Genomic DNA, 23,482 nt, shown 5'->3' with positions numbered 1-23,482 from the left:
CGAAGGTAGGAGCCTGATGAGTGCAAATCACAGACCTAACATAGACCTAACATGCACTATCCTCTAAAATTTTGATCGAAACCAGGCTTAGTCGACTGTTTCAGTGTGGTACCACATTACTACGTGATCCAGACCAGAAAAAGCGCACGATCTGACCAACAAGTACGAGAAATATGCAAAAGTATGAGCCTGATGAGAGCAAATCCCAGACCCAACTCAGACTTAACATGCGTTATCCTCTAAAATATTGATCGAAACCAGGTTTAATGGACTGTTTCAGTATGATACCAAATTACCAGGTGATCGAAACGAGAAAAAGCCCGGGATCTGGCCAACAAGTGTGCGGAAAATGTGAATGTATAAGCCTGGTGAGAGCAAATCCCAGACTTAACCTAGACCTAACATGTGTTATCCTCTAAAATATTGATCGAGACCAGGTTTAATTTGACTGTTTCAGTGTGGTACCACACTACTATGTGATCCATACCAGAAAAAACCCAGGATCTGTTCGAGAAGTATGTGAAGAATGCGAAAGTATGAGACTGATGAGGGCAAATCCCATACCTAATCCAGACCTAACATGCGTCATCCACTAAAATATTGATCGTGACCAGGCTTAGTCTACTGTTTCAGTGTGGTACCACATTACTACGCGATCCAATCCAGAAAAAGCCCAGAATCTGTCCATCAAGTAAGAGATATATGCGAAAGTATGAGCCTGATGAGGGCAAATCCTAGTCCCAACTCAGACTTAACTTGTGTTATCCTCTAAAATATTGATCGAAACCAGGTTTGGTCGACTGTTTCAGTGTGGTACCACATTACTACGTGATCCAAACCAGAAAAAGCGCACGATCTGACCAACAAGTACGAGAAATATGCAAAAGTATGAGCCTGATGAGAGCAAATCCCAGACCCAACTCAGACTTAACATGCGTTATCCTCTAAAATATTGATCGAAACCAGGTTTAGTCGACTGTTTCAGTGTGGTACCTCATTACTACGTGATCCAAACCAAAAAAAGCCCAGAATCTGGCAATCAAGTATGAGAAATATGCGAAAGTATGAGCCTGATGAGGGCAAATCCCAGACCTAATCCAGACCTAGCTTGTGTTATCCTCTAACGTATTGATCGTGACCAGGTTTAGTCGACTGTTTCAGTCTGGTACCACATTACTACGTGATCCAAACCAAAAAAAGCGCAGGATCTGGGCAACAAGTTCGAGAAATATGCAAAAGTATGAGCCTGATGAGAGCAAATCCCAGAGCTAACCTAGACCTAACATGCGTTATCCTCTAAAATTTTGATCGAAACCGGGTTTAATGGACTGTTTCAGTGTGGTACCACATTACTACGTGATCCAAACCAAAAAAAGACCAGAATCTGGCCAACAAGTATGAGAAATATGCGAAAGTATGACCCTGATGAGGGAAAATTCCAGACCTAATTCAGACCTAACATGCGTTATCCTCTAAAATATTGATCGAAACCAGGTTTATTGGACTGTTTCAGTGTGGTACCACATTACTACGCGATCCAATCAAGAAAAAGCCCAGAATCTGGCCATCAAGTAAGAGATGTATGCGAAAGTATGAGCCTGATGAGGGCAAATCCTAGTCCCAACTCAGACTTAACTTGTGTTATCCTCTAAAATATTGATCGAAACCAGGTTTAATGGACTGTTTCAGTGTGATACCACACTACCACGTGATCGAAACGAGAAAAAGCCCGGGATCTGGCCAACAAGTATGCGGAAAATGTGAATGTATAAGCCTGATGAGAGCAAATCTCTGACCTAACATAGACCTAACATGCGTTATCCTGTCAAATATTGATCGAAACCAGGTTTAATGGACTGTTTCAGTGTGGTACCTCATTACTACGTGATCCAAACCAAAAAAAGCACAGATTCTGGCAATCAAGTATGAGAAATATACGAAAGTATGAGCCTGATGAGGGCAAATCCCAGACCTAATCCAGACCTAACTTGCGTTATGCTCTAAAATATTGATCGAGACCAGGTTTAGTCGACTGTTTCAGTGTGGTACAACATTACTACGTGGTCCATACCAGAAAAAACCCAGAATCTGGCCATCAAGTATGAGAAATATGCGAAAGTATGAGCCTGATAAGTGCAGATCCCAGAAATAACCTTGACCTAACATGCTTTATCCTCTAAAATATTGACCAAGACCAGGTTTAGTCGACTGTTTCAGTGTGGTACCACATTACTACGTGATCCAAACCAGTGAAAGCCCAGGATCTGGCCAACAAGAATGAGAAATATGCGAAAGTATGTGCATGATGGGAGCAAATCCCAGACCTAACCTAGACCTAACATGCGTTATCCTCTAAAATATTGATCGAGACCAGGTTTAGTCGACTGTTTCAGTGTGGTACCACATTACTACGTGATCCAAACCAGTGAAAGCCCAGGATCTGGCCAACAAGAATGAGAAATATGCGAAAGTATGTGCATGATGGGAGCAAATCCCAGACCTAACCTAGACCTAACATGCGTTATCCTCTAAAATATTGATCGAGACCAGGTTTAGTCGACTGTTTCAGTGTGGTACCACATTACTACGTGATCCAAGCCAAAAAAAGCCCAGAATCTGGCCATCAAGTATGAGAAATATGCGAAAGTATGTGCATGATGAGAGCAAATCCCAGACCTAACCTAGACCTAACATGCGTTATCCTCTAACGTATTGATCCTGACCAGGTTTAGCCGACTGTTTCAGTGTGGTACCACATTACTACGTGATCCAAACCAGAAAAAGCCCAGAATCTGGCAATCAAGTATGAGAAATATGCGAAAGTATGACCCTGATGAGGGAAAATCCCAGACCTAACCCAGACCTAACATGCGCTATCCTCTAACGTATTGATCGTGACCAGGTTTAGCCGACTGTTTCAGTGTGGTACCACATTACTACGTGATCCAAACCAGTGGAAGCCCAGGATCTGGCCACCAAGAATGAGAAATATGCGAAAGTATGTGCATGATGAGAGCAAATCCCAGACCTAACCTAGACCTAACATGCGTTATCCACTAACGTATTGATCGTGACCAGGTTTAGTCGACTGTTTCAGTGTGGTACCACATTACTACGTGATCCAAGCCAAAAAAAGCACAGAATCTGGCCATCAAGTATGAGAAATATGCAAAAGTATGAGCCTGCTGAGAGCAAATCCCAGAGCTAACCTAGACCTAACATGCGTTATCCTCTAAAATATTGATCGAGACCAGGTTTAGTCGTCTGTTTCTGTGTGATACCACATAACCACGTGATCCAAACCTGAAAAAGCGCGGGATCTGGCCAACAAGTATGTGGAAAGTGTGAATGTATGAGCCTGATGAGAGCAAATCCCAGACCTAACATAGACCTGACATGCGTTATCCTCTAAAATATTGATCGAAACCAGGTTTATTGGACTGTTTCAGTGTGGTACCACATTACTACGTGATCCAAACCGAAAAAAGCCCAGAATCTGGCCATCATGAATGAGAGATATGCGAATGTATGAGCCTGATGACTGCAAATCCCAACCCTAACCTAGACCTAACATGCGTTATCCTCTAAAATATTGATCGTGACCAGGTTTAGTCGACTGTTTCAGTGTGGTACCACATTACTACGTGATCCAAACCAGAAAAAGCGCAGGATCTGGGCAACAAGTTCGAGAAATATGCAAAAGTATGACCCTGATGAGGGAAAATCCCAGACCTAATTCAGACCTAGCATGCGTTATCCTCTAAAATATTGATCGAGACCAGGTTTAGTCGACTGTTTCAGTGTGGTACCACATTACTACGTGATCCAAGCCAAAAAAAGCCCATAATCTGGCCATCAAGTATGAGAAATGTGCGAAAGTATGACCCTGATGAGGGAAAATCCCAGACCTAACCCAGACCTAACATGCGTTATCCTCTAACGTATTGATCGTGACCAGGTTTAGCCGACTGTTTCAGTGTGGTACCACATTACTACGAGATCCAAACCAGTGAAAGCCCAGGATCTGGCCAACAAGAATGAGAAATATGCGAAAGTATGTGCATGATGAGAGCAAATCCCAGACCTAACCTAGACCTAACATGCGTAATCCTCTAACGTATTGATCGTGACCAGGTTTAGCCGACTATTTCAGTGTGGTACCACATTACTACGTGATCCAAACCAGAAAAAGCGCAGGATCTGACCAACAAGTACGAGAAATATGCAAAAGTATGAGCCTGCTGAGAGCAAATCCCAGAGCTAACCTAGACCTAACATGCGTTATCCTCTAAAATATTGATCGAGACCAGGTTTAGTCGTCTGTTTCTGTGTGATACCACATAACCACGTGATCCAAACCTGAAAAAGCGCGGGATCTGGCCAACAAGTATGTGGAAAGTGTGAATGTATGAGCCTGATGAGAGCAAATCCCAGACCTAACATAGACCTGACATGCGTTATCCTCTAAAATATTGATCGAAACCAGGTTTATTGGACTGTTTCAGTGTGGTACCACATTACTACGTGATCCAAACCGAAAAAAGCCCAGAATCTGGCCATCATGAATGAGAGATATGCGAATGTATGAGCCTGATGACTGCAAATCCCAACCCTAACCTAGACCTAACATGCGTTATCCTCTAAAATATTGATCGTGACCAGGTTTAGTCGACTGTTTCAGTGTGGTACCACATTACTACGTGATCCAAACCAGAAAAAGCGCAGGATCTGGGCAACAAGTTCGAGAAATATGCAAAAGTATGACCCTGATGAGGGAAAATCCCAGACCTAATTCAGACCTAGCATGCGTTATCCTCTAAAATATTGATCGAGACCAGGTTTAGTCGACTGTTTCAGTGTGGTACCACATTACTACGTGATCCAAGCCAAAAAAAGCCCATAATCTGGCCATCAAGTATGAGAAATGTGCGAAAGTATGACCCTGATGAGGGAAAATCCCAGACCTAACCCAGACCTAACATGCGTTATCCTCTAACGTATTGATCGTGACCAGGTTTAGCCGACTGTTTCAGTGTGGTACCACATTACTACGAGATCCAAACCAGTGAAAGCCCAGGATCTGGCCAACAAGAATGAGAAATATGCGAAAGTATGTGCATGATGAGAGCAAATCCCAGACCTAACCTAGACCTAACATGCGTAATCCTCTAACGTATTGATCGTGACCAGGTTTAGCCGACTATTTCAGTGTGGTACCACATTACTACGTGATCCAAACCAGAAAAAGCGCAGGATCTGACCAACAAGTACGAGAAATATGCAAAAGTATGAGCCTGCTGAGAGCAAATCCCAGAGCTAACCTAGACCTAACATGCGTTATCCTCTAAAATATTGATCGAGACCAGGTTTAGTCGTCTGTTTCTGTGTGATACCACATAACCACGTGATCCAAACCTGAAAAAGCGCGGGATCTGGCCAACAAGTATGTGGAAAGTGTGAATGTATGAGCCTGATGAGAGCAAATCCCAGACCTAACATAGACCTGACATGCGTTATCCTCTAAAATATTGATCGAAACCAGGTTTATTGGACTGTTTCAGTGTGGTACCACATTACTACGTGATCCAAACCGAAAAAAGCCCAGAATCTGGCCATCATGAATGAGAGATATGCGAATGTATGAGCCTGATGACTGCAAATCCCAACCCTAACCTAGACCTAACATGCGTTATCCTCTAAAATATTGATCGTGACCAGGTTTAGTCGACTGTTTCAGTGTGGTACCACATTACTACGTGATCCAAACCAGAAAAAGCGCAGGATCTGGGCAACAAGTTCGAGAAATATGCAAAAGTATGACCCTGATGAGGGAAAATCCCAGACCTAATTCAGACCTAGCATGCGTTATCCTCTAAAATATTGATCGAGACCAGGTTTAGTCGACTGTTTCAGTGTGGTACCACATTACTACGTGATCCAAGCCAAAAAAAGCCCATAATCTGGCCATCAAGTATGAGAAATGTGCGAAAGTATGACCCTGATGAGGGAAAATCCCAGACCTAACCCAGACCTAACATGCGTTATCCTCTAACGTATTGATCGTGACCAGGTTTAGCCGACTGTTTCAGTGTGGTACCACATTACTACGAGATCCAAACCAGTGAAAGCCCAGGATCTGGCCAACAAGAATGAGAAATATGCGAAAGTATGTGCATGATGAGAGCAAATCCCAGACCTAACCTAGACCTAACATGCGTAATCCTCTAACGTATTGATCGTGACCAGGTTTAGCCGACTATTTCAGTGTGGTACCACATTACTACGTGATCCAAACCAGAAAAAGCGCAGGATCTGACCAACAAGTACGAGAAATATGCAAAAGTATGAGCCTGATGAGAGCAAATCCCAGACCTAACCTAGACCTAACATGCGTTATCCTCTAAAATATTGATCGAGACCAGGTTTAGTCGACTGTTTTAGTGTGGTACCACATTTCTACGTGATCCAAGCCAAAAAAAGCCCATAATCTGGCCATCAAGTATGAGAAATATGCGAAAGTATGAGCCTGATGAGTGCAAATCACAGACCTAACATAGACCTAACATGCATTATCCTCTAAAATTTTGATCGAAACCGGGTTTAATGGACTGTTTCAGTGTGGTACCACATTACTACGTGATCCAAACCAAAAAAAGACCAGAATCGGGCCAACAAGTATGAGAAATATGCGAAAGTATGACCCTGATGAGGGAAAATCCCAGACCTAATCCAGACCTACATGCGTTATGCTCTAAAATATTGATCGAGACCAGGTTTAGTCGACTGTTTCAGTGAGGTACCACATTACTACGTGGTCCATACCAGAAAAAGCCCAGGATCTGGCCATCAAGTATGAGAAATATGCGAAAGTATGACCCTGATGAGTGCAAATCCCAGACCTAACCTAGACCAAACATGCATTATCCTCAAAAATATTGATCGTGACCACGTTTAGTCGACTGTTTCAGTGTGGTACCACATTCCTACGTGATCCAAACTAGAAAAAGGCCAGGATCTGGCCATGAAGTATCAGAAATATGCGAAAGTATGAGCCTGATGAGAGCAAGTCCCAGACCTAACCTAGACCTAACATGAGTTATCCTTTGAAATGTTGGCCCAGACTAGCTTTAGTTGACTGTTTCAGTGTGGTACCACATTACCACGTGATCCAAACCAGAAAAAACCCGGCTTCTGTTCAACATGTATGGGAAGAATGGGAAAGTATGACCCTGATGAGTGCAAATCCAAGGTCTAACCTAGACCTAACATGTGTTATCCTCTAAAATATTGATCGAAACCAGGTTTAATGGTCTGTTTCAGTGTAGTACCACATTACAGCGTGATCCAAACCAAAAAAAGCCCAGAATCTGGCAATCAAGTATGAGAAACATGCGAAAGTATGAGCCTGATGAGTGCAATCCCAGACCTAACCTAGACCTAACATGTGTTATCCTCTAAAATATTGATCGAGACCAGGTTTAATTTGACTGCTTCAGTGTGGTACCACATAACTACGTGATCCAAACCAGTGAAAGCCCAGTATCTGGCCAACAAGAATGAGAAATATGCGAAAGTATGTGCATGATGAGAGCAAATCCCAGACCTAACCTAGACCTAACATGCGTCATCCACTAAAATATTGATCGTGACCAGGCTTAGTCTACTGTTTCAGTGTGGTACCACATTACTACGCGATCCAATCCAGAAAAAGCACAGATTCTGGCAATCAAGTATGAGAAATATGCGAAAGTATGAGCCTGATGAGGGCAAATCCCAGACCTAATCCAGACCTAACTTGCGTTATGCTCTAAAATATTGATCGAGACCAGGTTTAGTCGACTGTTTCAGTGTGGTACAACATTACTACGTGGTCCATACCAGAAAAAACCCAGAATCTGGCCATCAAGTATGAGAAATATGCGAAAGTATGAGCCTGATAAGTGCAGATCCCAGAAATAACCTTGACCTAACATGCTTTATCCTCTAAAATATTGACCGAGACCAGGTTTAGTCGACTGTTTCAGTGTGGTACCACATTACTACGTGATCCAAACCAGTGAAAGCCCAGGATCTGGCCAACAAGAATGAGAAATATGCGAAAGTATGTGCATGATGGGAGCAAATCCCAGACCTAACCTAGACCTAACATGCGTTATCCTCTAACGTATTGATCGTGACCAGGTTTAGTCGACTGTTTCAGTGTGGTACCACATTACTACGTGATCCAAACCAGAAAAAGCGCAGGATCTGGGCAACAAGTTCGAGAAATATGCAAAAGTATGAGCCTGCTGAGAGCAAATCCCAGAGCTAACCTAGACCTAACAAGCGTTATCCTCTAAAATAATGATCGAGACCAGGTTTAGTCGACTGTTTCTGTGTGATACCACATAACCACGTGATCCAAACCTGAAAAAGCGCGGGATCTGGCCAACAAGTATGTGGAAAGTGTGAATGTATGACCCTGATGAGAGCAAATCCCAGACCTAACATAGACCTGACATGCGTTATCCTCTAAAATATTGATCGAAACCAGGTTTATTGGACTGTTTCAGTGTGGTACCACATTACTACGTGATCCAAACCGAAAAAAGCCCAGAATCTGGCCATCATGAATGAGAGATATGCGAATGTATGAGCCTGATGACTGCAAATCCCAACCCTAACCTAGACCTAACATGCGTTATCCTCTAAAATATTGATCGAGACCAGGTTTAGTCGACTGTTTCAGTGTGGTACCACATTACTACGTGATCCAAGCCAAAAAAAGCGCAGAATCTGGCCATCAAGTATGAGAAATATGCGAAAGTATGTGCATGATGAGAGCAAATCCCAGACCTAACCTAGACCTAACATGCGTTATCCTCTAACGTATTGATCGTGACCAGGTTTAGCCGACTGTTTCAGTGTGGTACCACATTACTACGTGATCCAAACCAGAAAAAGCCCAGAATCTGGCAATCAAGTATGAGAAATATGCGAAAGTATGACCCTGATGAGGGAAAATCCCAGACCTAACCCAGACCTAACATGCGTTGTCCTCTAACGTATTGATCGTGACCAGGTTTAGTCGACTGTTTCAGTGTGGTACCACATTACTACGTGATCCAAACCAGTGAAAGCCCAGGATCTGGCCGACAAGAATGAGAAATATGCGAAAGTATGTGCATGATGAGAGCAAATCCCAGACCTAACCTAGACCTAACATGCGTTATCCTCTAACGTATTGATCGTGACCAGGTTTAGCCGACTGTTTCAGTGTGGTACCACATTACTACGTGATCCAAACCAGAAAAAGCGCAGGATCTGACCAACAAGTACGAGAAATATGCAAAAGTATGAGCCTGATTAGAGCAAATCCCAGATCTAACCTAGACCTAACATGCGTTATCCTCAAAATATCGATCGAGACCAGGTTTATTGGACTGTTTCAGTATGGTACCACATTACTACGTGATCCAAACCGAAAAAAGCCCAGAATCTGGCCATCATGTATGAGAAATATACGAATGTATGAGCCTGATGACTGCAAATTCCAACCCTAACCTAGACCTAACATGCGTTATCCTCTAAAATATTGATCGAGACCAGGTTTAGTCGACTGTTTCAGTGTGGTACCACATTACTACGTGATCCAAGCCAAAAAAAGCCCATAATCTGGCCATCAAGTATGAGAAATATGCGAAAGTATGAGCCTGATGAGTGCAAATCACAGACCTAACATAGACCTAACATGCATTATCGTCTAAAATTTTGATCGAAACCAGGTTTAATGGACTGTTTCAGTGTGGTACCACATTACTACGTGATCCAAACCAAAAAAAGACCAGAATCGGGCCAACAAGTATGAGAAATATGCGAAAGTATGACCCTGATGAGGGAAAATCCCAGACCTAATCCAGACCTAACATGCGTTATCCTCTAAAATATCGATCGAAACAAGGTTTAATCGACTGTTTCAGTGTGATACCACACTACTATGTGATCCATACCAGAAAAAACCCAGGATATGTTCAAGAAGTATGTGAAGAATGCGAAAGTATGAGACTGATGAGGGCAAATCCCATACCTAATCCAGACCTAACATGCGTTATCCACTAAAATATTGATCGTGACCAGGCTTAGTCGACTGTTTCAGTGTGGTACCACATTACTACGTGATCCAATCCTGAAAAAGCCCAGAATCTGGCAATCAAGTAAGAGATATATGCGAAAGTATGAGCCTGATGAGGGCAAATCCTAGACCCAACTCAGACTTAACATGTGTTATCCTCTAAAATATTCATGGAAACCAGGTTTAATGGACTGTCTCAGTATGATACCACATTACCACGTGATCGAAACGAGAAAAAGCCCGGGATTTGGCCAACACGTATGCGGAAAATTTGAATGTATGAGCCTGATGAGAGCAAATCCCGGACCTTACATAGACCTAACATGCGTTATCCCCTAAAATATTGATCGAAACTAGGTTTAATGGACTGTTTCAGTGTGGTACCTCACTACTACGTGATCCAAACCAAAAAAAGCCCAGATTCTGACAATCAAGTATGAGAAATATGCGAAAGTATGAGCCTGATGTGGGCAAATCCCAGACCTAATCCAGACCTAACATGCGTTATGCTCTAAAATATTGATCGTGACCAGGTTTAGCCGACTGTTTCAGTGTGGTACCACATTCCTACGTGATCCAAACCAGAAAAAGCCCAGAATCTGGCCATCAAGTATGAGATATATGCGAAAGTATGAGCCTGATGAAGGCAAATCCTAGACCCAACTCAGACTTAACATGTGATATCCTCTAAAATATTGATCGAAACCATGTTTAATGGACTGCTTCAGTGTGGTACCACGTTCCTACGTGATCCAAACCAGGAAAAGCCCAGAATCTGGCCATCAAGTATGAGACATATGCGAAAGTATGAGCCTGATGAGTGCAAATCCCAGACCTAACCTAGACCTAACGTGTGTTATCCTCTAAAATATTGATCGAGACCAGGTTTAATTTGACTGTTTCAGTGTGGTACCACATAACTACGTGACCCAAACCAGTGAAAGCCCATGATCTGGCCAACAAGCATGAGAAATATGCGAAACTATGAGCATGATGGTAGCAAATCCCTGACCTAACCTAGACCTAACATGCGTTATCCTCTAAAATATCGATCGAACCCAGGTTTAATCGACTGTTTCAGTGTGGTACCACATTACTACGTGATCCAATCCAGAAAAAGCCCAGAATCTGGCCATAAAGTAAGAGATATATGCGAAAGTATGAGCTTGATGAGGGCAAATCCGAGACCCAACCCAGACTTAACATGTGTTATCCTCTAAAATATTGATCGAAACCAGGTTTAATGGACTGTTTCAGTACGATACCACATTACCACGTGATCGAAACGAGAAAAAGCCCGGGATCTGGCCAACAAGTACGCGGAAAATGTGAATGTATAAGCCTGATGAGAGCAAATCCCAGACCTAAAATAGACCTAACATGCGTTATCCTCTAAAATATTGATCGAAACCTGGTTTAATGGACTGCTTCAGTGTGATACCACATTACTACGTGATCCAAACCAAAAAAAGACCAGAGTCTGGCCATCAAGTATGAGAAATATGCGAAAGTATGAGCCTGATGAGTGCAAATCCCAGACCTAACCTAGACCTAACATGCATTATCCTCAAAAATATTGATCGTGACCAGGTTTAGTCGACTGTTTCAGTGTGGTACCACATTCCTACGTGATCCAAACCAAAAAAAGCCCAGAATCTGGCCATCAAGTATGAGAAATATGCGAAAGTATGAGCCTGATGAGGGCAAATCCCAGATCTAATCCAGACCTAACTTGCGTTATGCTCTAAAATATTGATCGAGACCAGGTTTAGTCGGCTGTTTCAGTGTGGTACCACATTACTACGTGGTCCATACCAGAAAAAGCCCAGGATCTGGCCATCAAGTATGAGAAATATGCGAAATTATGAGCCTGATGAGTGCAAATCCCAGACCTAACCTAGACCTAACATGTGTTATCCTCTAAAATATTGATCGAACCCCAGGTTTAATGGACTGTTTCAGTGTGGTACCACATTACTACGTGATCCAAAGCAGAAAAAGGCCAGGATCTGGCCATCAAGTATGAGAAATATGCGAAAGTATGAGCCTGATGAGGGCAAATCCCAGATCTAATCCAGACCTAACTTGCGTTATGCTCTAAAATATTGATCGAGACCAGGTTTAGTCGGCTGTTTCAGTGTGGTACCACATTACTACGTGGTCCATACCAGAAAAAGCCCAGGATCTGGCCATCAAGTATGAGAAATATGCGAAATTATGAGCCTGATGAGTGCAAATCCCAGACCTAACCTAGACCTAACATGTGTTATCCTCTAAAATATTGATCGAACCCCAGGTTTAATGGACTGTTTCAGTGTGGTACCACATTACTACGTGATCCAAAGCAGAAAAAGGCCAGGATCTGGCCATCAAGTATGAGAAATATGCGAAAGTATGAGCCTGATGAGGGAAAATCCCAGACCTAATCCAGACCTAACATGCGTTATCCTCTAAAATATCGATCGAAACAAGTTTTAATCGACTGCTTCAGTGTGGTACCACACTACTATGTGATCCATACCAGAAAAAACCCAGGATCTGTTCAACAAGTATGTGAAGAATGCGAAAGTATGAGACTAATGAGGGCAAATTCCATACATAATCCAGACCTAACAAGCATTATCCACTAAAATATTGATCGTGACCAGGCTTAGTCGACTGTTTCGGTGTGGTACCACATTACTACGTGATTCAATCCAGAAAAAGCCCAGAATCTGGCCATGAAGTAAGAGATATATGCGAAAGTATGAGCTTGATGAGGGCAAATCCGAGACCCAACTCAGACTTAACATGTGTTATCCTCTAAAATATTGATCGAAACCAGGTTTAATGGACTGTTTCAGTGTGGTACCACATTACTACGTGGTCCATACCAGAAAAAGCCCAGGATCTGGCCATCAAGTATGAGAAATATGCGAAAGTATGAGCCTGATGAGTGCAAATCCCAGACCTAACCTAGACCTAACATGCATTATCCTCAAAAATATTGATCGTGACCAGGTTTAGTCGACTGTTTCAGTGTGGTACCACATTCCTACGTGATCCAAACCAGAAAAAGCCCAGAATCTGGCCATCAAGTATGAGAAATATGCGAAAGTATGAGTCTGGTGAGGGCAAATCCTAGACCCAACTCAGACTTAACATGTGTTATCCTCTAAAATATTGATCGAAACCAGGTTTAATGGACTGTTACAGTATGATACCACATTACCACGTGATCCAAACCGGAAAAAGCCCGGGATCTGGCCAACAAGTATGCGGAAAATGTGAATGTATAAGCCTGATGAGAGCAAATCCCAGACCTAACATAGACCTAACATGCGTTATCAACTAAAATATTGATCGAAACCAGGTTTAATGGACAGTTTCAGTGTGGTACCACATTGCTACGTGATCCAAACCAAAAAAAGCCCAGAATCTGGCAATCAAGTATGAGAAATATGCAAAAGTATGAGCCTGATGAGGGCTAATCCCAGACCTAATCCAGTCCTAACATGCGTCATCCTCTAAAATATTGATCGAGACCAGGTTTAGTCGACTGTTTCAGTGTGGTACCATATTACTACGTGGTCCATACCAGAAAAAGCCCAGGATCTGGCCAACAAGTATGAGAAATATGCGAAAGTATGAGCCTGATGAGGGCAAATCTTAGACCCAACTCAGACTTAACATGTGTTATCCTCTAAAATATTGATCGAACCCCAGGTTTAATGGACTGCTTCAGTGTGGTACCACATTCCTACGTGATCCAAAGCAGAAAAAGGCCAGGATCTGGCCATCAAGTATGAGAAATATGCGAAAGTATGAGCCTGATGAGGGCAAATCCTAGACCCAACTCAGACTTAACATGTGTTATCCTCTAAAATATTGATCGAACCCCAGGTTTAATGAACTGTTTCAGTGTGGTACCACATTCCTACGTGATCCAAACCAGAAAAAGCCCAGAATCTGGCCATCAAGTATGAGAAACATGCGAAAGTATGAGCCTGATGAGAGCAAATCCCAGACCTAACCTAGTCCTCCCCCCAGTTGGAAGGTGGCGAGGATGGTCCTCCTCCGGAAGGAGGGTCGGCCCGCGGAGTCTCCCTCCGCATACCGGCCCATTTGTCTCCTCGACGAGGTGGGCAAGCTCTTCGAGCGTGTGATTGCTGCCCGCCTCGTCGAGCACCTGTCGCGGGGTGATCCCGGTCTGGCCGACTGCCAGTTCGGTTTCCGGGGGGGCCGATCGACTATCGACGCGATAGGTCGTGTGAGGGCCCTCTCGGAGGCGGCCGTCTCCCGGGGAGGGGTGGCATTGGCAATATCCTTGGATATTGCCAATGCCTTTAACACCCTCCCCTGGGAAGAGATAAGGAGGGGACTCGAATATCATCGAGTCCCCCCTTGTCTCAGGGCGGTCGTCGGGGATTATCTCCGCGGCAGGTGGATCGAGTATCCGGGCCGGGATGGTGATATGCGGAGGGAGGTGTACTGCGGTGTTCCGCAGGGGTCGGTCCTCGGGCCACTCCTGTGGAACATCGCGTACGACTCGGTGTTGCGGGCCGGCCTCCCCGACGGCGTCAGCACGGTGTGTTATGCGGATGACACACTGGTGCTGGCCGTCGGGGCGCACTGGGGGAGGGCCATGCGTCGCGCGGAGGAGGGGTCGCAACGCGTCGTCGACCGGATCAGGGGGATGGGGATGACGGTGGCGGTCCATAAGACCGAGGTGATTGCGTTTCATTCACCTCGGCAGGATCCGCCACCCCCTCTGATTCGGGTGGGTGGGGCTGACATCGAGGTGAAGCCCCAGATCAGGTATCTAGGGCTGATCCTCGATAGCCACTGGCGTTTCGAGAAGCATTTCCGCTGCCTGGTCCCCCGGTTGGAAAGGATGGTTGCGGCTCTGGGCCGGATCCTGCCCAACCTGGGGGGCCCGGCGGGCCGAGTTCGTCGCCTCTATGTGGCAATGGTCCAGTCGGTGGCCCTATACGGGGCCCCCGTCTGGGCGGACGACCTGGCTGCCTCCCGGCGCAGCATGACTATGCTGCGTCGGGTGCAGAGGCGCATGGCGCTCAGGGTCGTCCGCGGGTATCGGACCATGTCACATGAGGCGGCGACGGTTCTAGCGGGGATGCCGCCCATGGACCTGCTCGCGCGGTCGCACGCGGTGATGTACCGGCACCGCGTCGACCGTCGCGCGGGGGTGGGGGCGGTCCCGGGCGGGCAGGAACCTGCTTGGGGCGATTTGAAGCGCCAGGCCCGGCAGTCCGTGTTGCTCGCGTGGCAGGAGCGGTTGGCTCTGCCAACCGCGGGGCACCGGACTGTCGGGGCTGTTCGGCCACTCCTGAAGGAGTGGCTGGACAGAGGCCATGGCAGCCTCACCTACCGGCTGGCACAGGTATTTTCCGGGCATGGCAGCTTCGGAAGATACCTGTGCCGGATAGGGAAGGAGCCGACGGCGCGTTGCTGCCACTGCGACGCTGAGCAGGACACGGCGGATCATACCCTGGAGGTATGTCCCGCGTGGGAGGGGGAGCGCCGTGTCCTGGTCGGCGTCGTCGGGCGGGATGTCTCGCTGCCGGGCGTGGTGCGCGCCATGCTCGGCAGCGAGGAGAAGTGGAGGGCCGTGGCCTCCTTCTGCGAGAACGTAATGTTGCATAAGGAGGCCGCGGGGAGGGAGCGCGAGCTTCAGCGGCGCGCCGAAGCTCGCGCTCGTGCGGTGGCCCGAGGTCGTCGCCCGGTCGCGAGGCGTCGCGGGCGGCCGCCTCGGCGTGGCGGATGACCTAGGCTGGGAGGGGGGTCCTGAGGGGACCCTCCTCCCGCCAGGCGGCGCCGGGTCGGACCGGTTGGGGGTAGGAGTGCCTCCCCCTACCGGTCCGACGCAAGGGGAGGCACCCTCGGCGGTCTGGTGCGGCCATGAACGCCCGGCCGCCGAGGGGTGGAAACGGGGTCGCGGGCGGTTGCGAGTTGGGGCTCGCAGCCGCCACTAAACGCGGCCCCGGGACGGATAGCGGCGGGATGGAGTGGCCCCGTCCCGCCGCTATGAGGCAGTGTGTCTACTGGGGGGACCGATTGTCCCCCCAGGGGATGGGCGCGAAAGCGCGGGCACGGGGAGGATACCGGAAGAATGCTTCGAGCGATTCCCGGTATCCTCCCAAAGCGTGCCGAAGGGTCACCGTGGGGTTTTTAGTGGGTAGGTCCCGCGCCTGTCGTTGTGCGGGCGCGGGGAATCCCACACACCCCTCCCACCTCTCCCCAAGGAGGTGGGAGGGAGTCTTTCGAAGATTTTCCCCACGACAAAAAAAAAAAAAAAAAAAAAAAGACCTAACCTAGTCCTAACATACGTTATCCTCTAAAATATTGACCGAGACCAGGTTTTGTCGACTGTTTCAGTGTGGTACCACATTACTGCGTGATCCAAACCAGAAAATGGCCAGGATCTGGCCATCAAGTATTAGAAATATGCGAAAGTATGAGCCTGATGAGAGCAAATCCCAGACCTAACCTAGACCTAACATGAGTTATCCTTTGAAATGTTGACCCAGACTAGGTTTAATTGACTGTTTGAGTGTGGTACCACATTACCACGTGATCGAAACTAGAAATCGCCCGGGATCTGGCCAACAAGTATGCGGAAAATGTGAATGTATAAGCCTGATGAGAGCAAATCCCAGACCTAACATAGACCTAACATGCGTTTTCCCCTAAAATATTGATCGAGACCAGGTTTAGTCGACTGTTTCAGTGTGGTACCACATTACTAAGTGATCCGAACCAGAAAAAGCCCGGGATCTGGCCAACAAGTATGCGGAAAATGTGAATGTATAAGCCCGATGAGAGCAAATCCCAGACCTAACATAGACATAACATGCGTTTTCCCCTAAAATATTGATCGAGACCAGGTTTAGTCGACTGTTTCAGTGTGGTACCACACTACTACGTGATCCAAACCAGAAAAAGCGCAGGATCTGGCCAACAAGTACGAGAAATATGCAAAAGTATGAGCCTGATGAGAGCAAATCCCAGACCTAACCTAGACCTAACATGCGTTATCCTCTAAAATATTGACCCAGACCAGGTTTAGTCGACTGTTTCTGTGTGGTACCACATTACTACGTGATCCAAACCAGAAAAAACCCAGAATCTGTTCAAGAAGTATGTGAAGAATGCGAAAGTATGAGACTGATGAGGGCAAATCCCATACCTAATCCAGACCTAACTTGCGTTTTCCCCTAAAATATTGATCGAGACCAGGTGTAGTCGACTGTTTCAGTGTGGTACCACATTGCTACGTGATCCAATCCAGAAAAAGCCCAGAATCTGGCCATCAAGTAAGAGATATATGCGAAAGTATGAGCCTGATGAGGGCAACTCCTAGACCCAACTCAGACTTAACATGTGTTATCCTGTAATATATTGATCGAAACCAGGTTTAATGGACTGTTACTGTATGATACCACATTGCCACGTGATCCAAACCAAAAAAAGCCCAGAATCTGGCAATCAAGTATGAGAAATATGCAAAAGTATGAGCCTGATGAGGGCAAATCCCAGAACTAATCCAGACCTATCATGCGTTATCCTCTAAAATGTTGATCGGAACCAGGTTTAATGGACTGTTTCAGTGTGGTACCACATTTCTACGTGATCCAAACCAGAAAAAGCCCGGGATCTGGCCAACAAGTATGCGGAAAATGCGAAAGTATGAGCCTGATTTGGGCAAATCCCAGACCTAATCCAGGCCTAACTTGCGTTTTCCCCTAAAATATTGATCGAGACCAGGTGTAGTCGACTGTTTCAGTGTGGTACCACATTGCTACGTGATCCAAACCAGAAAAAACCCGTGTTCTGTTCAACAAGTATGTGAAGAATGCGAAAGTATGACCCTGATGAGTGCAAATCCAAGGTCTAACCTAGACCTGACATGTGTTATCCTCTAAAATGTTGATCGAAACCAGGTTTAATGGACTGTTTCAGTGTGGTTCCACATTTCTACCTGATCCAAACCAAAAAAAGACCAGAATCTGGCCAACAAGTATGAGAAATATGCGAAAGTATGAGCCTGATGGGGCAAATCCAAGGTTAACCTAGACCTAACATGCGTTATCCTCCAAAATATTCATCGAAACCGGGTTTAATTGACTGTTTCAGTGTGGTACCACATTTCTACGTGATCCAAACCAGAAAGAACCCCTCGATCAGGTCAACATGTATGTTAAAACTGCGAAAATATGACCCTGATGTAGTCAAATCCCAGACCTAACACAGACCTAACATGCATTATCCTCTAAAATTTTGATCGAAACCAGGTTTAATGGACTGTTTCAGTGTGGTACCACATTACTACGTGATCCAAACCAAAAACAGACCAGAATCTGGCCAACAAGTATGAGAAATATGCGAAAGTATGACCCTGATGAGGGAAAATCCCAGACCTAACCTAGACTTAACACGTGTTATCCTCTAAAATATTGATCGAAACCAGGTTTAATGGACTGTTTCAGTACGATACCACATTACCACGTGATCGAAACGAGAAAAAGCCCGGGATCTGGCCAACAAGTATGCGGAAAATGTGAATGTATAAGCCTGATGAGAGCAAATCCCAGACCTAACATAGACCTAACATGCGTTATCCTCTAAAATATTGATCGAAACCAGGTTTAATGGACTGTTTCAGTGTGGTACCTCATTACTACGTGATCCAAACCAAAAAAAGCCCAGAGTCTGGCCATCAAGTATGAGAAATATGCGAAAGTATGAGCCTGATGAGTGCAAATCCCAGACCTAACCTAGACCTAACATGCATTATCCTCAAAAATAATGATCGTGACCAGGTTTAGTCGACTGTTTCAGTGTGGTACAACATTCCTACGTGATCCAAACCAAAAAAAGCCCAGAATCTGGCCATCAAGTATGAGAAATATGCGAAAGTATGAGCCTGATGAGGGCAAATCCCAGAGCTAATCCAGACCTAACTTGCGTTATGCTCTAAAATATTGATCGAGCCCAGGTTTAGTCGACAGTTTCAGTGTGGTACCACATTACTACGTGGTCCATACCAGAAAAAGCCCAGGATCTGGCCATCAAGTATGAGAAATATGCGAAAGTATGAGCCTGATGAGTGCAAATCCCAGACCTAACCTAGACCTAACATGCATTATCCTCAAAAATATTGATCGTGACCAGGTTTAATGGTCTGTTTCAGTGTGGTACCACATTACTGCGTGATCCAAACCAAAAAAAGCCCAGAATCTGGCCATCAAGTATGAGAAACATGCGAAAGTATGAGACTGATGAGAGCAAATCCCAGACCTAACCTAGACCTAACGTGGGTTATCCTTTGAAATGTTGGCCCAGACTAGGTTTAATTGACTGTTTCTGTGTGGTACCACATTACCACGTGATGCAAACCAGAAAAAACACACGATCTGTTCAACAGGTATGTGAAGAATGCGAAAGTGTGAGCCTGATGAGGGCAAATCCAAGGCCTAGCCAAGACCTACCATGCGTTATCCTCTAAAATCTTGATCGAAACCAGGTTTATTGGACTGTTTCAGTGTGGTACCACAATATTACGTGCTCCAAACCGAAAAAAGCCCAGGATCTGACCATCAAGTATGAGAAACATGCGAAAGTATGAGACTGATGAGAGCAAATCCCAGACCTAACCTAGACCTAACATGAGTTATCCTTTGAAATGTTGACCCAGACTAGGTTTAATTGACTGTTTCAGTGTGGTACCACATTACCACGTGATCCAAACCAGAAAAAACACAGAATCTGTACAACAGGTATGTGAAGAATGCGAAAGTGTGAGCCTGATGAGGGCAAATCCAAGGCCTAACCTAGACCTAACATGAGTTATCCTTTGAAATGTTGACCCAGACTAGGTTTAATTGACTGCTTCAGTGTGGTACCACATTACCACGTGATCCAAACCAGAAAAAACCCGCGATCTGTTCAACAGGTATGTGAAGAATGCGAAAGTGTGAGCCTGATGAGGGCAAATCCAAGGCCTAACCAAGACCTACCATGCGTTATCCTCTAAAATGTTGATCGAAACCAGGTTTAATGGACTGTTTCAGTGTGGTACCACATTTCTACGTGATCCAAACCAGAAAAAGCCCGGGATCTTGCCAACAAGTATGCGGAAAATGCGAAAGTATGAGCCCGATTTGGGCAAATCCCAGAGCTAATCCAGGCCTAACATGCGTTTTCCCCTAAAATATTGATGGAGACCAGGTGTAGTCGACTGTTTCAGTGTGGTACCACATTGCTACGTGATCCAAACCAGAAAAAACCCGGGTTCTGTTCAACAAGTATGTGAAGAATGCGAAAGTATGACCCTGATGAGTGCAAATCCAAGGTCTAACCTAGACCTGACGTGTGTTATCCTCTAAAATATTGATCGAAACCAGGTTTAATGGTCTGTTTCAGTGTGGTACCACATTACTGCGTGATCCAAACCAAAAAAAGCCCAGAATCTGGCCATCAAGTGTGAGAAACATGCGAAAGTATGAGACTGATGAGAGCAAATCCCTGACCTAACCTAGACCTAACATGAGTTATCCTTTGAAATGTTGACCCAGACTAGGTTTAATTGACTGTTTCAGTGTGGTACCACATTACCACGTGATCCAAACCAGAAAAAACACAGGATCTGTTCAACAGGTATGTGAAGAATGCGAAAGTGTGAGCCTGATGAGGGCAAATCCAAGGTCTAACCAAGACCTATCATGCGTTATCCTCTAAAATGTTGATCGAAACCAGGTTTAATGGACTGTTTCAGTGTGGTACCACATTTCTACGTGATCCAAACCAAAAAAAGACCAGAATCTGGCCAACAAGTATGAGAAATATGCGAAAGTATGAGCCTGATGGGGCAAATCCAAGGCCTAACCTAGACCTAACATGCGTTATCTTCCAAAATATTCATCGAAACCAGGTTTAATTGACTGTTTCAGTGTGGTACCACATTTCTACGTGATCCAAACCAGAAAGAACCCCTCGATCAGGTCAACATGTATGTTAAAACTCCGAAAATATGACCCTGATAAAGTCAAATCCCAGACCTAACACAGACCTAACATGCATTATCCTCTAAAATTTTGATCGAAACCAGGTTTAATGGACTATTTCAGTGTGGTACCACATTACTACGTGATCCACACCAAAAAAAGACCAAAATCTGGCCAACAAGTATGAGAAATATGCGAAAGTATGACCCTGATGAGGGAAAATCCCAGACCTAACCTAGACTTAACATGTGTTATCCTCTAAAATATTGATCGAAACCAGGTTTAATGGACTGTTTCAGTACGATACCACATTACCACGTGATCCAAACGAGAAAAAGCCCGGGAGCTGGCCAACAAGTATGCGGAAAATGTGAATGTATAAGCCTGATGAGAGCAAATCCCAGACCTAACATAGACCTAACATGCGTTATCCTCTAAAATATTGATCGAAACCAGGTTTAATGGACTGTTTCAGTGTGGTACCTCATTACTACCTGATCCAAACCAAAAAAAGCCCAGAGTCTGGCCATCAAGTATGAGAAATATGCGAAAGTATGAGCCTGATGAGGACAAATCCCAGAGCTAATCCAGACCTAACTTGCGTTATGCTCTAAAATATTGATCGAGACCAGGTTTAGTCGACAGTTTCAGTGTGGTACCACATTACCACGTGATCCAACCTGAAAAAGCCCGGGATCTGGCCAACAAGTTTGCGGAAAGTGTGAATGTATCAGCCTGATGAGAGCAAATCCCAGACCTAACATAGACCTGACATACGTTATCCTCTAAAATATTGATCGAGACCAGGTTTAGTCGACTGTTTCAGTGTGGTACCACATTACAACGTGATCAAAGCCAAAAAAAGCCCAGAATCTAGCCATCAACTATGAGAAATATGCGAAAGTATGAGCCTGATGAGTGCAGATCCCAGACCTAACCTAGACCTAACATGTGTTATCCTCTAAAATATTGATCGTGCCCAGGTTTAGTCGACTGTTTCGGTGTGGTACCACATTACTACGTGATCCAAGCCAGAAAAAGCCCAGAATCTGGCCATCAAGTAAGAGATATATGCGAAAGTATGAGCCTGAGGAGGGCAAATCCTAGACCCAACTCAGACTTAACATGTGTTATCCTCTAAAATATTAATCGAAACCAGGTTTAATGGTCTGTTTCAGTGTGGTACCACATTCCTACGTGATCCAAAGCAGAAAAAGCCCAGAATCTGGCCATCCAGTGTGAGAAACATGCAAAAGTATGAGACTGATGAGAGCAAATCCCAGACCTACCATAGACCTAACATGAGTTATCCTTTGAAATGTTGACCCAGACTAGGTTTAATTGACTGTTTCAGTGTGGTACCACATTACCACGTGAACCAAACCAGAAAAAACACAGGATCTGTTCAACAGGTATGTGAAGAATGCGAAAGTGTGAGCCTGATGAGGGCAAATCCAAGGCCTAACCATGACCTATCATGCGTTATCCTCTAAAATGTTGATCGAAACCAGGTTTAATGGACTGTTTCAGTGTGGTACCACATTTCTACATGATCCAAACCAGAAGAAGCCCGGGATCTTGCCAACAAGTATGCGGAAAATGCGAAAGTATGAGCCTGATTTGGGCAAATCCCAGACCTAATCCAGGCCTAACATGCGTTATCTTCCAAAATATTCATCGAAACCAGGTTTAATTGACTGTTTCAGTGTGGTACCACATTTCTACGTGATCCAAACCAAAAAAAGACCAGAATCTGGCCAACAAGTATGAGAAATATGCGAAAGTATGACCCTGATGAGGGAAAATCCCGGTCCTAACCTAGACTTAACATGTGTTATCCTCTAAAATATTGATCGAAACCAGGTTTAATGGACTGTTTCAGTACGATACCACATTACCACGTGATCGAAACGAGAAAAAGCCTGGGAGCTGGCCAACAAGTATGCGGAAAATGTGAATGTATAAGCCTGATGAGAGCAAATCCCAAACCTAACATAGACCTAACATGCGTTATCCTCTAAAATATTGATCGAAACCAGGTTTAGTGGACAGTTTCAGTGTGGTACCTCATTACTACGTGATCCAAACCAAAAAAAGCACAGAGTCTGGCCATCAAGTATGAGAAATATGCGAAAGTATGAGCCTGATGAGTGCAAATCCCAGACCTAACCTAGACCAAACATGCCTTATCCTCAAAAATATTGATCGTCACCAGGTTTAGTCGACTGTTTCAGTGTGGTACCACATTCCTACGTGATCCTAACCAAAAAAAGCCCAGAATCTGGCCATCAAGTATGAGAAATATGCGAAAGTATGAGCCTGATGAGGGCAAATCCCAGACCTAATCCAGACCTAACTTGCGTTATGC

The sequence above is a fragment of the Colletes latitarsis genome, chromosome 4, assembly GCF_051014445.1.
Source record: "Colletes latitarsis isolate SP2378_abdomen chromosome 4, iyColLati1, whole genome shotgun sequence".
NCBI lineage: Eukaryota > Metazoa > Arthropoda > Insecta > Hymenoptera > Colletidae > Colletes > Colletes latitarsis.
This window is presented reverse-complemented; position numbering follows the sequence as displayed.